We start from the raw sequence: 17,844 nt of genomic DNA, 5'->3' as shown, positions 1-17,844 counted from the left end.
TCTTTAGGACTATCAGAGCACAAGCTGAGTGTGGTAGGGAGTTGGTGTCAGTTTCTGTTGTACAATGAGTCTAGTAAATATGAGTCCCTGAAGCTGATGATATTTACTGGTCATTCTGTGTTTTTTGTATTTTATTTTATTTTGTTGATTGATTTATTATTTATTACAATTTATTCACTTTGCATCTCTGCTATAGCCCCCTCCCTTGTCTCCTCTCAGTCCCACCTTCCCTTGCTTTCCTCCCTCTTCTCCCCCTATGCCCCTCCCCTAGTCCACTGATAGGGGAGGTCCTCCTCGCCTTTTATCTGACCGTAGCCTATCAGGTCTCATCAGGACTGGCTGCATTTTCTTCCTCTGTGGCACAGCAAGGCTGCATCCCCTCCCCCCACTCCAAGGGGAGGTGATCAGAGAGGCTGCCACTGAGTTCATGTCAGAGACAGTCCCTGTTCCCCTTACTAGGGTACCCACTTGGATACTGAGCTGCCTATGGTCTACATCTGACCAGGAGGTCTAGGTCCTCTCCATGCATGGTCTTTTGTTCACACATTGGTCTCCTCAGGACCCTCTAGGACCAGATTTTTATTGGATCTGTTGGTATCCTTGTAGAGCTCCTGTCCCCTCCAGGTTTTCTATCTCCCCCTCCTTTCATAAGAATCCTTGTACTCTGCCCAAAGTTTGGCTGTGAGTCTCAGCATCTGCTTCGAAATCCTGCTGGGTAGATTCTTTCAGAGGTCCTCTGTGGTAAGCTCCTGTTCTGTTCCCTCTCTTCTCCCACTGCTGATGTCTATCATTTTGTGTTTTTAATAACCAAATGATAATTCTCTCTAAACCTTTATGTAAAAGTCATTGCAGAGCATCATAGATAGATGATGGGTAGTTATATATGATAGAGATAGATGATAGAGATAAACATATATACATATATATCATTACATATGTGAGTAATTAAAAAACACAGAAAATGATCAATTGAATAAATTCATCTAACCCTACCACTGACTCATAGCAACCAATTAGACTGCTAGCAGGAATAAGGAAATCCCTCTGCAACCTTCCATAAAGTTTTATTTCCAGAAACAGTCTTGAAAAAACTGTACACAATTGCCTGCAGGAATCATTTACCTTCCCAGACTCTGGCATTTACCCTTCATCACAATAGTTTACTCATGTTTTCCCCCAGTAAGACTACTGTCAGTGTCCTATCACAGCTTATCAAACTGCTTTCCCCACAGTCACCACACCACTTAATAAAAAGTATAATAAACATTGTAATCACATATTTACTACAAGATTCCCATAAACATTTCCTTAACATCTCGTGTTCCTAGGCTGATTCTTATGTAAAATATGACATCCTTGACTAAGTTATATTATGTATTATGTACCTATCCATTACTCAGAGTAATTGCTTGTAATTGTTAACCATTGACTGAATCAAGGCCTTAATTAAATTAGCCACTGGTTATATCAACTCCTGATTCAATAAAGCAATAATTAGATATGCCACTTTTGCATCAACATCAGATTAGATCAGTCTCAGTTTGGATAAATCTCTGAAAAGATTAGCCCCAGTAAAATTAGGCACTGTCAATCCCCTTATTAGATTAGTCAGTGCTTGGATCAAAGCCTTGATTTTTGGCCAGTATTTATCAGATTGACCACAGTTTAGATCAATCTCTGACAAGATCAGTCCCAGATCAGGCTGGCAACTGAGTGAATCAACTCGTGATCAGGACCAAGCGCTGATCAATCTCTGATTTGGATTAATTGTTGATTGGGTTGGACCTCCTTTTACTCCATTAAGACATAGATTAAAATTGACCCTTATTGGTCAAGTCTGAAATCTGAAATTCTAAGAAAGAATTAATAAGGATAATTAGGTCACAGAAAATTTGATTTTAAAGGTTATCAATTGATGCAGTGTTAAATCCAGGCTATAGAAATACTTTAATTGTTCTGCTTATTCATTATGTTTAGATTATATGACACTTCTAAGTGAGAAAGTTTCCCATAAAATAATCTGCTTTCTCTTTCAAAAAAATAAATCAGAGGCTCATTAATGTTGGTCTCAAATCTGCTTGACAATATTAGGTCTAGGTTTTGCACCAAGACCCAGATTATTGTATTTGATGTCATGTACTTGATGAAGGCACTTGCTGTGCCTTCAGAAGCATTGGATTTATAACCTACTATAAACATGATTTATGACATAAAACTTTTGGAAATGTAACACTTTCTTACCTTATACACAGATGGCTGGTACTTAGAAAATTTTCACTGAGAATTCAGGCCTCTTTCACTTCTCAAATGCAGTAAAGTATATGACTCTTGAAACTTAGTTTATCTATGAATAAGACAGCAATAAGACACTTGAACAAAATCTATTTCCTGTTATACATTTAACAATACTTATTTTGACTAGCTCAAGTCAAGTCCTGAAACTGTCCTACAGAGTTCTTCCATAAAAATTTCTATACCAGCCTCAGCTCAGCAAGGAAAATGTGAAGAAATAATGTAGAATTAAATCATGACAAGAAGTTAAGTATAAGAAATAAATTTTCAGGAAGGAGCTGTAATGATGGTTCAGTGGTTAAGTCTTTCAGGGGACTCAGGTTCAATTCTCAGCAACTACATCGTGAGTCACAACCGTCTGTAGCTCCAGGTCAGTGGGATCCATTGCCCTTTTCTCACCTTGAGGGCACTAGACACACGTTACAAGGCAGTCAAAACAACTATATACATACAAATAATTTTAAAATATGAAGGAAAATAAAATTGTATGTGAGAGAAAAACTTCTTCAAAAAGAAACTAATAATATTAATCATCTCTCAAGCCAGCCTCACAAACTTAATGTCAAAATATTTGTATAAATGCAAGCTTATGTGGTCAATCAAGTTCGTGATTTGTTAAAATACATGTAACTGTTAAAATATATTGTTTAGAAGGCCAATCTTTATTGAGATATTAAAAAAATTGCCAAGTAGCTTGTCTCACTATTTCATAGTAATTTATCAAAACAGAGCTTTGAAATTTTTCTAGGCTTAGCTCATAAAAAGAGAAAATAAGTGTATGAGTTTTACTGGTGAATCTGTGCTCTTAATAGCTCAATGATATTTTTTCTCTAAACCTTTGTAAAATTCATTGCTATGCTCATTCTAAATCCTTTGCTAAAAATGAATCTTTACCTCACTTTATATTTAGCATATTTACAAAACAAAAGATATGTATAAAATCACATATACACGCATATAGTCATACATACATCTGTATAATATGTATATGTATATATATATATATATATATATACATGCATACATACATACAGAGGGGGAGATGGAAGGGGAGGAAAAGGAAGAGAGGGAAGAGTTAAAGGTGAAATTGGGACACACAGAGAAAAAATTCAGAGACAGGAGTCTTATGTGGAAAGCTAACAATTAACTTTAGTTCTAACTTTGTTTTCCATTCAAACCAAAACCTTACAGTATGTAATGTTAGAAAAGACAAGGTAAGAAAATAATAAGGAATACAAAAGTCAGTGTAAATAACTATTATTTCAACACTATAAAGCCAGCCATGGGCTCAATCATGCCAAAGTTTGGGGTGAGATTGCTACTATTGGAGAGAGAACACTGGAGAGCACACGGATACTTTTTGATGACAGAAAACTGTATAGCAGAGGACATTCCTAGAAAAAGTTTCCGTATTTATATTACTATAAATTCTACAGGTCCAGTGAAGCTACTGTGCTGCTGTAAAAATAAAGTTAAAATGTGAAGATAGACATATATACCCTTCTTCTAAATCATTTGTGCAGGGATATTGCCTTAGCTCATCTATCCCCAGATAGCGTTATAGCCCAATCACCTTTCATGAAAAAAAAATGTTTATAAGAAACTAAAGAAAATCGGTTTAATGTACATTCCAATCATTCAATCGAGTTCTGTCTACATTAGTAAAATCACTTGATTTGAATGCTCAGCAGGTGCTCCAGTTATCTTCACAGCTGCTGTGTACCTGACTGATGTGCTTCTGGGAAGAAGAATGTTTAACATGGTACTCACTCACTGGTACTGTTAATTCCCCCTTATTACAGTGGCTGTGGATCCAGTGATTAGTAACTAGGTAGTTTCTAACAATTCCCATTCATGACCTCATAATTCTAAAGGTCAGAATTTTGGGTAGTCATGACTTAGGTTACCTAGGCTGTCTAGGCTAGGTTCTCTAGACTTCTGTTGGGGAGAATCAGCTTCAACTTAAGGTTCATAAGGTTTTTGGGAAATGTCTTCATTAAACCTTCTTGTTGCCTCCCTTGGCTTGTAGAGACATCTACATTTCTTCCTAAATTGTCCCCTCCATATCAAAGCTAGGAAAGCTGCATCATCGTCTTCTATTTTGAGTTTCTCTGATGTTCTTGTCTTCTCTCTTCCACCATCAGCTGGATACAGTTCTCTGCCATATGTATTTGTATTTTGAGTAGGTCCAATCACTTTACTTCAAAAAAAAGGTCATCTATCCTAAATGACAAGCCTCAGTGACAGCAGTATCTCATTACATGCACAAGTTCTGGAGATAGAGACAAAGAAAATAAATTTTATTTGACCTTTATATAAAGTCCGCCTATCGTATCTGTCAGTTCATATTTTGGCATTGTTGAGGACACATCACAAGTACAACGCCAACCATAACAACTTTTAAATGATGAACAACATTCTGAATGTTTACTAAAAGAAGCCTCAGCTTTCTGGTAAGCTATAGAAATTTGCCAAGCAGGACATTGAGGGCTGTCAGTCAACACAGCACTCAATGCCAGTTAGGAGTACATCTCCTCTAGATCTCTATGAGAAGTCAGGCTGATATGTTGGATATGGCCAATCTAGACACAAAGGCTCCCTGTCCATTTATAAATCACATGAATTGTATTATGTAAATTCTGCAATCTGCAGAATTTAATAAGTGGTCTTGAGAAGCTGGAAATGTAGCTCAGTCAGTAATGTGTTTGCTGTACAAGCACAAGAACCTCAGTTTGACTCCCCAGAATCCAGGTAAAAGCAGGATATGATGGTCTTCACTTATAATCTCAGGACAACGAAAGCAGGCCTCCATGCTTCTACAGCAAGCACTCTTAACTCGCTGAGCCGGCTACTATAGAAAGAGTTTTTCCTCCAAGTCTATCTTATATATTAGAATAGCCTCCCCAAACCATTTTGATTACTGTTTACATCTTACATCTTTTTCTATCTTTTAACTTTCAATGTTTTGTGACTCTGAATATAAGGAATGTCTCCATAGCCAGCATATAGTTGGCTATTTATGTTTTCTATTCTATCATGCCAATTTAGGCCTTTTAATTGGAAAACCTAGTTCACTCATATTTAACAAGATTGCTAATAAGGTAGGATTTGTCTCTGGAATTTTCATATTTATTTCTGGTATGTATTGTGATTTTTTGTTACTCTATTCCTCCATTATTACCATTTTGTGTTAAAATGGCTCAGCTTAATTCATCTGACATTTACTTAGATACATATTTTTCACTTATTTTATTAATGTTTGCCTTAGAAATGTCAATTAAACCAACTTTTTCTGTACTAGATATTTAACCTAGGGCCTTGGGCATGATGGACAAGTGATCTACCACTGAACTATGTCCATCCTTCTCTGTTCAAATTTTATTTTTAAAACTTTGTTTCACTGAGATTCACAGGCTGGCCAAGAACTTACTCTGTGGACAAGATTAACCTTGAACTTTTGATCAATCCCCTTGCTCCTGTCTCCTGAATATCTAGGTTGCAGGCTTGCACCACAGGTCCAGCAGTTAATACTTATTTAACTGCAGCAGAATATAAAAACGTCTGCTCCAGTTTATTACCAGTCCACTGTAGTACTTGTTCTTTACTTTGTGGGTTCGTTTCTTTCTCTCTTCCACCTTTGTCTGTCCCTTTATATCTCCCCTTTTCATCCTTTAACACTAGATTGGAGAGAAAAATGGATAGAGGGGAAAGCAGGCATCGTTACTGCTAGAGTACTTCCAAGAATGTAAGTCAGTTATGTATAGCAATGGTTTCATTGCACCATTTTCACACATGTATGCAATGTATTTTGGTCATATTTACAACCATTCTCTCTTTTGTCCTCTCCTATACTCACTGCTCTCCTTCTTCCCACCCATTCTTCTTTTATTTCTCATGTCTTAGGGTTTCTCATAGGAACATAGGTGAACAACCACTTACATGAACATGGGCATACAGTGTCTATGCCAATGTGGAAACTGTGTTTCCCTTGGCAATCATCCTCAACTTATATAGATTTTTTTTTGTAATCTACTAAAACTGTAGCTTTCACTCTCCAGTTTTTCCATCTCTTTTCCCCCAACACCTTTATCTTAGCATTCAGGGTGTTCTCCGCACTCCAGCAAATTATCCTCGGGTTCCCTTTTGTGTGTTTTTTAAAATTCTTTCATCAATGAATTAGAAAGATAATCTGCGTCCACTGAGACAGTTCCGTTTTTCCACCCATGTTCTTAGTTAAAGTATTATGCACCCCAATTGTTTTCTTCAGTAGGAAATTTCAAGGGCCAGTCATAGTCCTTGCTTGCTAGAGAAATGCCCTGTAGAAAACTTTTTTCCGTACTGGAAAAGATGCACGTCAATCAAATAAAGACAGTCTTGAAAATGTTATTCCTGGAACCACAAGCCAGGTCAAAAAGAATAGTTCTTTGAATTGTGGCTTTGAAAATATTTCAACTGTTCTACTCCTTCAGTGGCCTTCAGGATTCTTGTTTTCACTGTGACTGTAGACAACGGAATCTCAATGATCCCATAATGCTAAAGGTAGGGTTATAAGCATATATAAAAAGTTACAGTGTCACAAAGATTGCTGTTCTTATCCAGCTTTACCTGCTTTTTTTCTTGAATTTTTTATCCTTGGCAGGAATAGGCCAGGTTATTAAGCCTGGCCCCAAAGTCAAGGGAAAGCAGAGCATGTTCTGGCATGCTGTGCAGCTTGCTCAGGCAGCTTAGGTTAGCTGGAGGTCCTGTAATATCAGGGACTTATAATAATGTTATTCTATAGAAAAATGGTCTTGATTAATGCTTCCCAGATTGCTATAAGTCAGAGATAAAATATCAAGATCTGGAAACACTGATTCTGACAAAGTTTTCTTTACTTTTATGCAGAAATGTATGCCTGTTCAAAGCCAGCCACCATGAAAGAACAGCAACGATTCTAAGAGTGTCACACCATAAAAAAAAATTAAAAACTGATGAAACAGATCATAATGATAAAGTATGTAGAGATGAGAAGCCTGGAAGAACTAAAGTCTTAGGTGAATTTTATTTTTCAACAAAATCTTCTTGAAGTCAGTCTTTAAATATTGCCTATCCCTGATGCAAATCAAAACGACCACGAGATTTCACCTTATACCCATTAGAATGCCTAAGATTAAAAACTCAAGTGACAACACATGCTGGAGAGGTTATGGAGAAAGGGGAACTCTCTTCCATTGCTGGCTGGTGGGAATGTAAACTTGTATAATCACTTTGGAAATCAATCTGGTGCTTTCTCAGACAATTAGGAATAGCGCTTCCCCAAGATCCAGCCATACCACTCCTGGGCATATTTCCAAAAGAGGCTCAAGTACACAAAAAGGACATTTGCTCAACCATGTTTGTAGCAGCTTTATTCGTAATAGCCAGAACCTGGAAACAACCCAGATGTCCCTCAATGGAGGAATGGATACAGAAATTGCGGTACATTTACACAATGAAATACTACTCAGCAATTAAAAACAAGGAAATCATGAAATTTGCAGGCAGGGCTGGTGAAGATCCTTTCCCAATTTATAGGCCATCGTTTTGTTCTGATGACAGTGTCCTTTGCTTTACAGAAGCTTTCCAGTTTCATGAGGTCCCATTTATTGATTGTTGATGTTAGAGCCTGTGCTGTTGTTGTTCTGTTCAGGAAGTTGTCTCCTGTGCCAATGAGATCAAGGCTCTTCCCTACTTTTTCTACTAACAAGTTTAGTGTGTCTGGTTTATGTTGAGGTCTTTGATCCACTTGGACTTTAATTTTGTGCAAGGTAATAAATATTAATTGATTTGCATTTTTCTTCATGTAGACATCCAGTTAGAACCATTTGTTGAAGGTGCTGTCTTTTTTTTATTGTTCGGTTTTAGCTTCTTTGTTAAAAATCAAGTAACCATAGGTGTGTGGGTTTATTTCTGGGTCTTCTATTCTAGTCCATTGATCCACCTTTCTGTTTCTATGCCAGTTCCATGCAGTTTTTTATTTTTATTGCTCTGTGTTACAGCTTGATGTCAAGGATGAAGATACCACCAAATAATATCTTGTTGTACAGGTTTGTTTTAACAATTAGGGTTTTTTGTTTTTCCATACCAAGTTGTGAATTGTTCTTTCAAGGCCTGTACAGAATTGTGTTGGTATTTTGATGGTAATTGCACTGAATCTGTAGATTGCTTTTGGGAGGATGGCCATTTTCACTGTTAATCCTACTGATCTATGAGCATGAGAGATCTTTCCATTTTCTGATATCTTCTTCAGTTTCTTTCTTCAGACACTTGAAGTTTTTTGAACAGTTCTTTCACTTGTTTGGTTAGAGTCACACCAAGGTATTTTGTATTATTAGGGGGTATTGTGAAGTGTAGTTTCCTAATTTCTTTCTCAGCATACTGGTTAATTCTATACAGGAGGGCTACTGATATTTTGAGTTAATTTTGTATCCAGCCACTTTGTTGAAGGTGTTTATCAGCTGAAGGAGTTCTCTGCTTGAATTTTTGGGGTCATTCATGTATACTATCATATCAACTGCAAATAGTGATACTTTGACTTTTTCCTTTCCAATTTTTATCCCCTTGATCTTATTTAGTCATCCTGTTGCTCTAGCTAGGACTTCAAGTACTATGTTGAAGAGATATGGAGACTGTGGGTAGCCTTAACTTGTACCTGATTTCAGTGGGATTGATTTAATTTTCTCTCTGTTTAGTTTGATGTTGTCTATAGGCTTACTGTATATTGTCTTTACTATATTTATGTATTTACATTGTATCCCTGATCTCTCCAAGATTTTAAAAATAAATGAGTGTTGGATTTTGTCAAATGCTTTTTCAGAATCTAAGGAGATGATCATGTGGTTTTTCTCCTTCAGTTTGATTATATGGTGGATTTCATTGATGGATTTCCGTATATTGAACCACCCCTGCATGCCTGGGATGAAGCTTGCTTGGTCATGGTGAATGGTATCTTTTATGTATTCTTGGATTCTGTTTGCAAGTATTTTATTGAGCATTTATGTATCGATGTTCATAAGAGAGACAGGTCAAAAGTTCTGGTTTTTTTGTTGTTGTTGTTGTTGTTGCAGCTTTGTGTCAAGGTATCAAGGTGACTGTGGCCTCATAGAATGAGTTTGGTAATGTTCCTTCTGTTTCTATTTTGTGGAGATTTTGAAGAGAATTGGCATTAGTTCTTCTTTGATGCCCTGGTAGAATTCTGCACTGAAACAATCTGGCCCTGGGCTCCCCCACCTCCCAACAAGGAGACTTTTGATGAAAGCTTCAATTTCCTTGGGAAATAAATAACTATTTAATCTATTTACATAATCTTGATTTAATTTTGGTAAATGGAATCTATCAAGAAAATTGTCCATTTCATTTAGATTTTCACATTTTGTGTCATATAAGATTTTGTAGTAAGACCTAATGATTGTTTGGATTTCCTCAGTGTCTGTATTATGTCCCCGTTATCATTTCTGATTTTGTTAATTTAAATAGTTTCTCTCTGCCTTTTAGTTAGTTTGGCTACAGGTTTGTTTATCTTCTTGATTCTGTCAAAGAACCATCGTGTGGTTTCATTGATTCTTTAAATTTTTTTCTTTGTTTCTTATTTATTGATTTCAGCTCTGATTTGGATTATTTTCAATCATCTATTCCCCTTGGGTGTGTCTACTTCTTTTTTTCCTAGGGCTTTTAGGTGTGCCATTAAGTTGCTTGTATGACATGTCTCAAACTTATTTCTGAAGGCACTTATTGCTATGAACTTTCCTCTTAGCACTGCTTTCATTGTGTCCCATAAGTTTGGAAAGTTGTGCCTTCATTTTAATTGAATTTTAAGAAGTTTCTAATTTATTTTTGCATTTCTTCCCTGACCCAGCTGTCAGTGAGTAGAGAGCGGTTTCGTTTCCATATGTAAGCAGGGGTTTTGTTATTTCTGTTGTTGTTGGGGTTTAGTTTTAGGCCATGATGGTCTGATAGGATAGAAGGGATTGTTTCAGTCTTCTTGTATCTGTTGAGACTTGCTTTATGCCCAAGTATATGGTAAATTTTGGAAAAGGTTCTATGAGATGAAGAAAGAAGCTATACTCTTTTGAGTATGGCTGAAAAATTCTGTAGACATTATTAGGTCCATTTGATTTAGGACCTCTGTATATGTCATTATTACCCAATTTAGTTTCTGTCTTGATGATCTGTCCCCTGGTGAGAATGGAGTGATGAAACCTCCCACTCTTAAGGTGTTGGTATCAAAGTGTGATTTAAGCTTTAATAATGTTTCATTTACAAATGTAGGTGCTCTTGTATTTGGGGCATAGATATTCAGAATTGTGATGTTCTCCCGGTGCATTTTTTTCTTGATTAGAATGAAGTGTCCCTACTCATCTTTTTTGATTTATTTTGGTTGAAAGTCTATTTTATTAAGTATTAGGATAGCTACTCCAGCTTGTTTTCTTATTGGCTTAAAAAACATTTTTCCAGCTCTTTACTCTGAGGTAGTGTTTATCTTTGTTGGAGAGGTGTGTTTCTTTGATGCAGCAGAATGTTGGGTCCTGTTTCTGCAAATAGTCTGTTAGTCTGTGTCTTTTTATTGGAAAGTTGAGTCCATTGATGTTGAAAGACAATAGTGATCAATGAATGTTAGTTCCTTTTTTGTGGAGTTGGTGGTGTTACTGTGTTTCTATGCTTATTATCTTTTACTTGTTTGATGAGAAGTTATCTACATCCTGTGTTTTCATGGTTGTAGTTTATTTCATTAGATTTTAGTTTTCTTTCCAGTATCTTCTGTAGGGCTGGTTGTGCTATGTAGATATTGTTTAAGTTTAGTTTTGTCATGGAATATTTTGTTTTTTTTTATATATGTTAACTGAAATCTTTGCTGGGTATAGTATTTTGAGTTGGCATCTGTGGTCTCTTAGAGTCTGCATGACATCTCCCCAGGTCTTCTGGCTTTCATAGTTACTGTTGAGAAGTCTGGTGTATTTCTAATAGGTCTACTTTTATATGTTACTTGGCCGTTTCCTTTGCTGCTTTTAATATTTTTTTCTTTGTTCTGTAGATTTAATATTTTGACTATTATGTGTTGTGAGGAGTTTCTTTTCTGTTCTAGTCTATTTGGTGTTCTATAGGCCTCTTTTATGTTTATGGACATCTCTTTAAGTTGGGAAAATTTTCTTCTATGATTTTCTTGCAAACATTTTCCGGACCTTGAAGCCTGGAATCTCCTTTATAGTCTATCCCTAGTATTCTTAGATTTCATCTTTTCATGGTATGCTTGATTTCTTGGAGGTTTTGTGCTTGGAACTTTTCTGATTTTGCTTTTTCTTTGAGAGATGTATCTGTTTCTGTAATTGTATCTTCAGCACCTGAGATTCTCTCTTCTATCTCTTGTATTCTGTTGATGATGCTTACCTTTGTAGTTCGTGATCTTTTTCTCCAAGTTCTCCAGCTCCAGGGTTTTCTCTGTTTGTGTTTTGTTTGTTGACTCTAATTTCTTTTCATGTCTTGCACCATTTCCTTCATCTGTTTGAATGTGGATTCCTGTCTTTCCATTATGGTGTCTCTATTTTTTTGTTCGTTTCCTCTCTGTATGCCACTAATTGTGCCTCTACTTGTGTCTCTATCTGTGCCTCTATTTGTTTGGCTGTATTTGCCTGTATTTCTCTGAGAGCTTTGTTGGTTTCCTCTTTATATTCCTCTAATAACTGAATAAGCACAGATTTGAGATAATTTTTCTGTGTTTTCAATTAATTAAAATATTCTTTGATTTTGAGGGTTACTGGTGAATCCATGATGTCCTGATTTTTGTTTGATGTGTTCTTAGTCCAACTTCTAGCCATCTGCTTATCTGTAACCTTCACTATTTGTTCCTGGAGTCTGTCCTTCAGACTGGGTCTGTCTGTCTGTCTCTGGTGTCTGGAGTATTCTTCAGGAAGATGAGAGAGGACCACTGGTTTAAGAGTGGATGTAGGTGTTTTAGCTGTAGCTAAGGGAAGAAGGTTGCTGGTGCATTGTGCAAGTGCAGGATGTGGGTAGAAATGTGTGTATATGCATGAAAGGGTGGAGCATAAGTGCAGGTTGGGTTACTGGCTCTGCTTGTGGACACAATGTACATGTGCAGGTGCCCTGAATGCCTCAATGGCCCATAGGCCTGTCCTACTGTCTTGCAGGTATTCAGATCTATCTGGGTTGCACCATCTTTGCTCCAGGAATTGTTTGCCTGTTTCCACTGGGAGACCCACAGAACAGGACCTTCAATGTTGAGAACACTGTCCCAGGGATCCCTATGTTGCCCACTGCAGGGGTATGTCAGGGAGGGATCCAATGTCTGACTGCTAACGTAGAGGGACCCTGATTCTGGGGCTCTGCACACACTCACTTGAAGGCACACTTTCTCACTCGCAGGCCTAATTGGAAAGCACAGGGTACCCCCTCTTCTCTACTCTCAGATTTGGGCCTGAAGGGGCAAATGACAGTGTAGGACATTTGCTAGCTCAATGTTCTTCACTGTTTGTCTTTGGGCAGGGAGTCCCGTAATTGTGACCATCTCAGTCACAGAGCAAGGAGGATCCTGTTTTGGGCAGCAGCAGACCTGGGAGGACTGTACGGCTGGTGCAGCCTCTGCTGTCTCAGTTATTGGGCACTGAGGCTCCTGGTTGGGGCAGCCACCTTTGCTGTCTCAGTCACCGAGCACAAGGGCTCCTGATTTGGGCAAGCGAAAGTGTAGGATGGTCAAATATTTGCCACTCTCAGGCCCCAGAGATGTCCATGAGTGACCTGGATCTAAACTGGCCCAACTTACAGATTGTTTCCTCTGGCCCAGGAAGCCTCAATGTCTATGTTCTTGCTTCAGCTCCCTTCCCCCCACTCATCAGTCTCGGAGTTTCGGATCTTTTGCCCCTCATATGTGATGCGTGCTAGTCACAGACATCTTGGACTTTTCCTCATTTTCAGGTTTTTAATTAACAAAATAAAGTTCTCATTTCAAGCCATTAGGTTATATGAGGAGCTTTGTTATATGGCAACCAGATTGGTGGACAACCAGACAGAAAGTCTGAGGCAAGAAAGTCTGTTATGAACAGTAGAAGCTCTGGGATTCCTGGTACTGCTATTGTTATGGACTTGTGAGCCACAGCCTAGGGTCCACATCAGGTCAGGCCACCTGTCCTCAGTCACACAGTAAAGAGCTAATCATGGAAAGCAGGAAAAGGAGAGTTCTTCAATATGGCTGCATTGGGCAATGAGCTACAGCAACACCCCCACCCAAGTCTGCCTTCTGGGCCCTAAAATGAGATAGACACTTAAGCAGAGAATCAAGGCTATGCTCATCTAAACAGTTGCAGTGAAGGTGTGGTCCCACCCACCACTAACCCATTCTTGACTGGGCTTCACCAGGTGCTCAAAAACGTGTGAAATCTGTCTTCAGAAGGCAAGGTTCCCTGCTCTGGCTGGAGCCTTTTCGTACTCCCTGCATGATATTCCTAGGGAAATTCCTGTGTCTATGGGGTCCACTTTTTTCAAGAGTCTGCTAGAGTGAGACACACAAGTATGTTTTAAAACTATTTTAAAAGATCTCTATGAATAGTTCAATCACAGCTCCCCACTTTCTGTTTTAACATTCCAATCTTGAGGTAGACTATATCTATATCTAAAACAAATATAAAAAGCAGTATTCATATAAGAAGAACATTTAGATAGTGCCACATATTCTTTTTAAATCTGTAGGGAACCTTTATTTTATATAAAGAGTGGGAGGGTCTCCAAAGACACAGAACAGGTAGACTAAAAAATATTAGCAAGGGACAGTATACTATGAAAATAGTGAAGCATTTGTAGGAGATAAAAGCTATAAATACCTTTGTGGATTGAAAGAATTTCCTTATTAGCTTTCCATAATCCGTAATCTCCACAAATTATCTTCCTCATCCAGGGTATTAACACAGGGAATGTCTTGTATTTTTTTTTATACTTGGTAGGAATAGGTCAAGTCATTTAACCTGGCCCCAGGTCAAGGGGAAATAGGACATGCTCTGGCATGCTGTGCCCCTTGCTCAGGCAGCTAAGGTTGGCCTTAATAAGGCCTTGCCCCTTCTTTCTCCACAATGGACATCTGACAAGGCACTGTATTGAGCAACAGCATTTGTTGCAGCATGCATAAATTCTTATGTGCTTTTAATCCATACATTTTGCATAATACATAGCTTAGATAAATAGCTATACATGCCTCTAGTTCCACATATATAGGGCACTGAGTATACTAAAAATCAACTTAAAACAACTGCTTACAAAGCAGTCATTTAAGATTTTAACAAAGACTGATGATTAAGTGAACATTGACTCTGTTGAGTCAATTTCCAAAATAGATAAAAATTTTGAAAAACAAATGGTAGAAAACATAAAACATTTGTTTAATTTTTTTATTTTTAATTAATTACAATTTATTCAATTTGTATCCCAACTATAGCCCCCACCCTCTGCCCCTCCCAATCCAACCCTCCCTCCCTTTTCTCTACCCATGACCCTCCCCCAGTCCACTGATAGGAGACGTCCTCCTCCCCTTCCATCTTATCCTGGTCTATCAGGTCTCATTAAGATTAGTTGCACTGTCTTCCTCTGTGGCCTGTTAAGGCTGCACCCCTGTTAGGGGGAGGTGATGAAATAGAGTTTATGTCAGAGACAGTCCCTGTTCCCCTTACTAGACAACCCACCTGGACACTGAGCTACCATGGGCTACATCTGTGCAGGGGTTCTAGGTTATCTCCATGCATTGTCTTTGGTTGGAGTATCAGTCTCAGAAAAGGTCCCTGTGTCTGCGTTTCTCTCTCTCTCTCTCTCTCTCTCTCTCTCTCTCTCTCTCTCTCTCTGTGTGTGTGTGTGTGTGTGTGTCTCTATCTCTCTGTCTCTCTGTCTCTCTCTCTGTCTCTCTCTCTCTTGTGGAGCTCTTGTCCCCTTCATAAGATTCCATGCAGTCTGCCCAAAGTTTGGATATGAGTCTCAGCCTCTGCTTTGATACCCTGAAGGTTGTCTTCTTCTGTGGCCTGGTAATGCTGCTTCCCCCTCACGGGGAGGTAAGTAAAGAGCAGGCCAATCAGTACATGTCAGAGACAGTCCCTGTTCCTATTACAATGGAACCCAGTTGGACACTGAACTGCCATGGGCGACCTCTGTGCAGGGGTCTTAGGTTATCTCCATGCACAGTCCTTGGTTGGAATAGTCTCAGGAAAGACCCCTGTGCTCAGATTTTTTGGTTCTGTTGTTCTCCTTGTGGAGTTACTGTCCTCTCCAGATCTTACTTTTTTCCCATTTCTTTCCTAAGATTCCCTGCACTCTGCCAAAAGGTTGCCCATAAGTCTCAGCATCTACATTGATAGTCTGCAGGGCAGAGCTTTTCAGAGGTCCTCTGTGTCAGGCTCCTGACTTGTTCCCTCGTTTCTCCTTCTTCTGATGTCCAGCCTCTTTGCCTTTCTGGATAGGAATTGAGCATTTTAGCAAGAGTCCTCCCTCTTGATTAGTTTCTTTAGGTGTACAGATATTAGTAGGTTTATCCTATATTATATGTCTATATGAGTGAGTATATACCATGTGCATCTTTCTGCTTCTGGGATAGCTCACTCAGGATGATCTTTTCCAGATCCCACCATTTACCTGCCAATTTCATGATTTCCTTGGTTTTTATTGCTGAGTAATATTCCATTGTGTAGATATACCACAATTTGTGCATCCATTCCTCCACTGAGGGGCATCTGGGCTGTTTCCAGCGTCTGGCTATTACAAATAAGGCTGCTACAAACATGGTTGAGCAAATGTCTTTATTGTGTACTTGAGAATCTTTTGGATATATGCCTAGGAATTGTATAGCTGGATCTTGAGGAGGCACTATTCCTAGTTGTCTGAGAAAGTGCCAGATTGCTTTCCAAAGTGGTTGTACAAGTTTACATTCCCACCAGCAGTGGAGGAGGGTTCCCCTTTCTCCACAACCTCTCCAGCATGTGTTGTCCCTTGAGTTTTTTATCTTTGCCATTCAGATGGGTGTAAGGTGAAATCTTAGGGTCATTTTGATTTGCATTTCCCTGATGCTTAATGAGGATGAGCATTTCTTTAAGTGTTTCTATGCCATTCAATATTCCTCTGCAGAGCTCTGTTGACCTCTGTACCCCATTTTTTAATTGGATTACTTGATTTTTTGCTGTTTAACTTCTTTAGTTCTTTATATATACTGGATATTAGCCCTTTGTCAGATATAGGGTTGGCGAAGATCCGTTCCCAATCTGTAGGCTGTCGTTTTGTTCTGAGAACAGTGTCCTTCACTTTACAGAAGCTTTTCAGTTTCATGAGGTCCCATTTATTGATCATTGCTCTTAGAGCCTGTGCTGTTGGTGTTCTGTTCAGGAAGTTGTCTCCTGTGCCAATTATTTCAAGGGTATTCCCCACTTTTTCTTCTAAGTGGTTTAGTCTATCTGGTTTTATGTTGAGGTCTTTGATCCACTTGGACTTTAGTTTTGTGCAGGGTGATAAGTATGGATCTATTTGCATTTTTCTACATGTAGACTTCCAGTTAGACCAGCACCATTTGTTGAAGATGCTATCTTTTTTTCCATTGAATGGATTTGGCATCTTTGTCAAAAAATCAGGTGTCCATAAGTGTGTAGATTTATGTCAGCGTCTACTATTCGATTCCATTGATCCACCAGTCTGATTCTATGCCAGTACTATGCAGTTTTTAGTATTGTTGCTCTATAGTACAGCTTGACATCAGGGATGGAGATACCTCCTGAAGATCTTTTACTGTACCGAATTGTTTTAGCAATTCTGGGTTTCTTGTTGTTCCATATGTGAGAATTTTTCTTTCAAGGTCTGTAAAGAATTGTGTTGGTAATTTGATGGGAATTGCGTTGAATCTGTAGATTGCTTTTGGTAAGATGGCCATTTTTACTATATTAATCCTGCCAAGGCATGAGCATGGGAGATCTTTCCATCTTCTGATATCTTCTTCTAATTCTTTCTTCAGAGACTGGAAATTTTTTTCATACAAGTCTTTGAGTTACTTGGTTAGGTTCACACCAAGGTTCTTTATGTCCTTTGTGGCTATTGTGAAGGGTGTTGTTTCCCTAATTTCTTTCTCAGCCCTTTTGTCTTTTGTATACAGGAAGGCTACTGATTTTGTTGAGCATTTCTTTAAGTGTTTGTCTGCCATTTGATATTCCTCTATTGAGAATTCTCTCCTTAGCTCTGTACACCATTTTTTAATTAAATTAATTTGTTACGTTTTAACTTCTTTAGTTCTTTATATATTCTGGATATTAGCCCTCTGTCAGATACAGGGTTGTTGAAGATCCTTTCCCAATCTCTAAGCTATTGTTTTGTTCTGATGACAGTGTCCTTTGCTTTACAGAAACTTTTCAGTTTCATGAGGTCCCATTTATTGATTGTTGAATTAAGAGCCTTACTGTTAGTATTCTTTACAGGAAGTTGTCTCTGGTGTCAATGAGCTCAAGGCTCTTCCCCACTTTTTCTTAAAACAGGTTTAGTGTGTCTGGACTTTAGTTTTGTGCAGGGTGATAA

General features: G+C 38.3%; 1 protein-coding gene across 1 annotated transcript in view; it reads right to left on the bottom strand.

Annotated features, from left to right (window-relative positions):
• Window positions 1-17,844, bottom strand: part of Sytl5 (synaptotagmin like 5) — a 329,523-nt gene that overhangs the window by 274,980 nt on the left and 36,699 nt on the right. Inside the window, exon 3 of the mRNA XM_060374394.1 lies at window positions 2,242-2,344. The gene's annotated coding sequence lies outside the window, so the exon portion shown is untranslated. The remainder of the gene's footprint in view (window positions 1-2,241; window positions 2,345-17,844) is intronic.

The sequence above is a fragment of the Meriones unguiculatus genome, chromosome X (assembly GCF_030254825.1).
Source record: "Meriones unguiculatus strain TT.TT164.6M chromosome X, Bangor_MerUng_6.1, whole genome shotgun sequence".
In the NCBI taxonomy this organism is placed as follows: domain Eukaryota; kingdom Metazoa; phylum Chordata; class Mammalia; order Rodentia; family Muridae; genus Meriones; species Meriones unguiculatus.
Note: the sequence above shows the minus strand (reverse complement) of the source record. Positions and strands in the feature narration are given on the sequence as shown.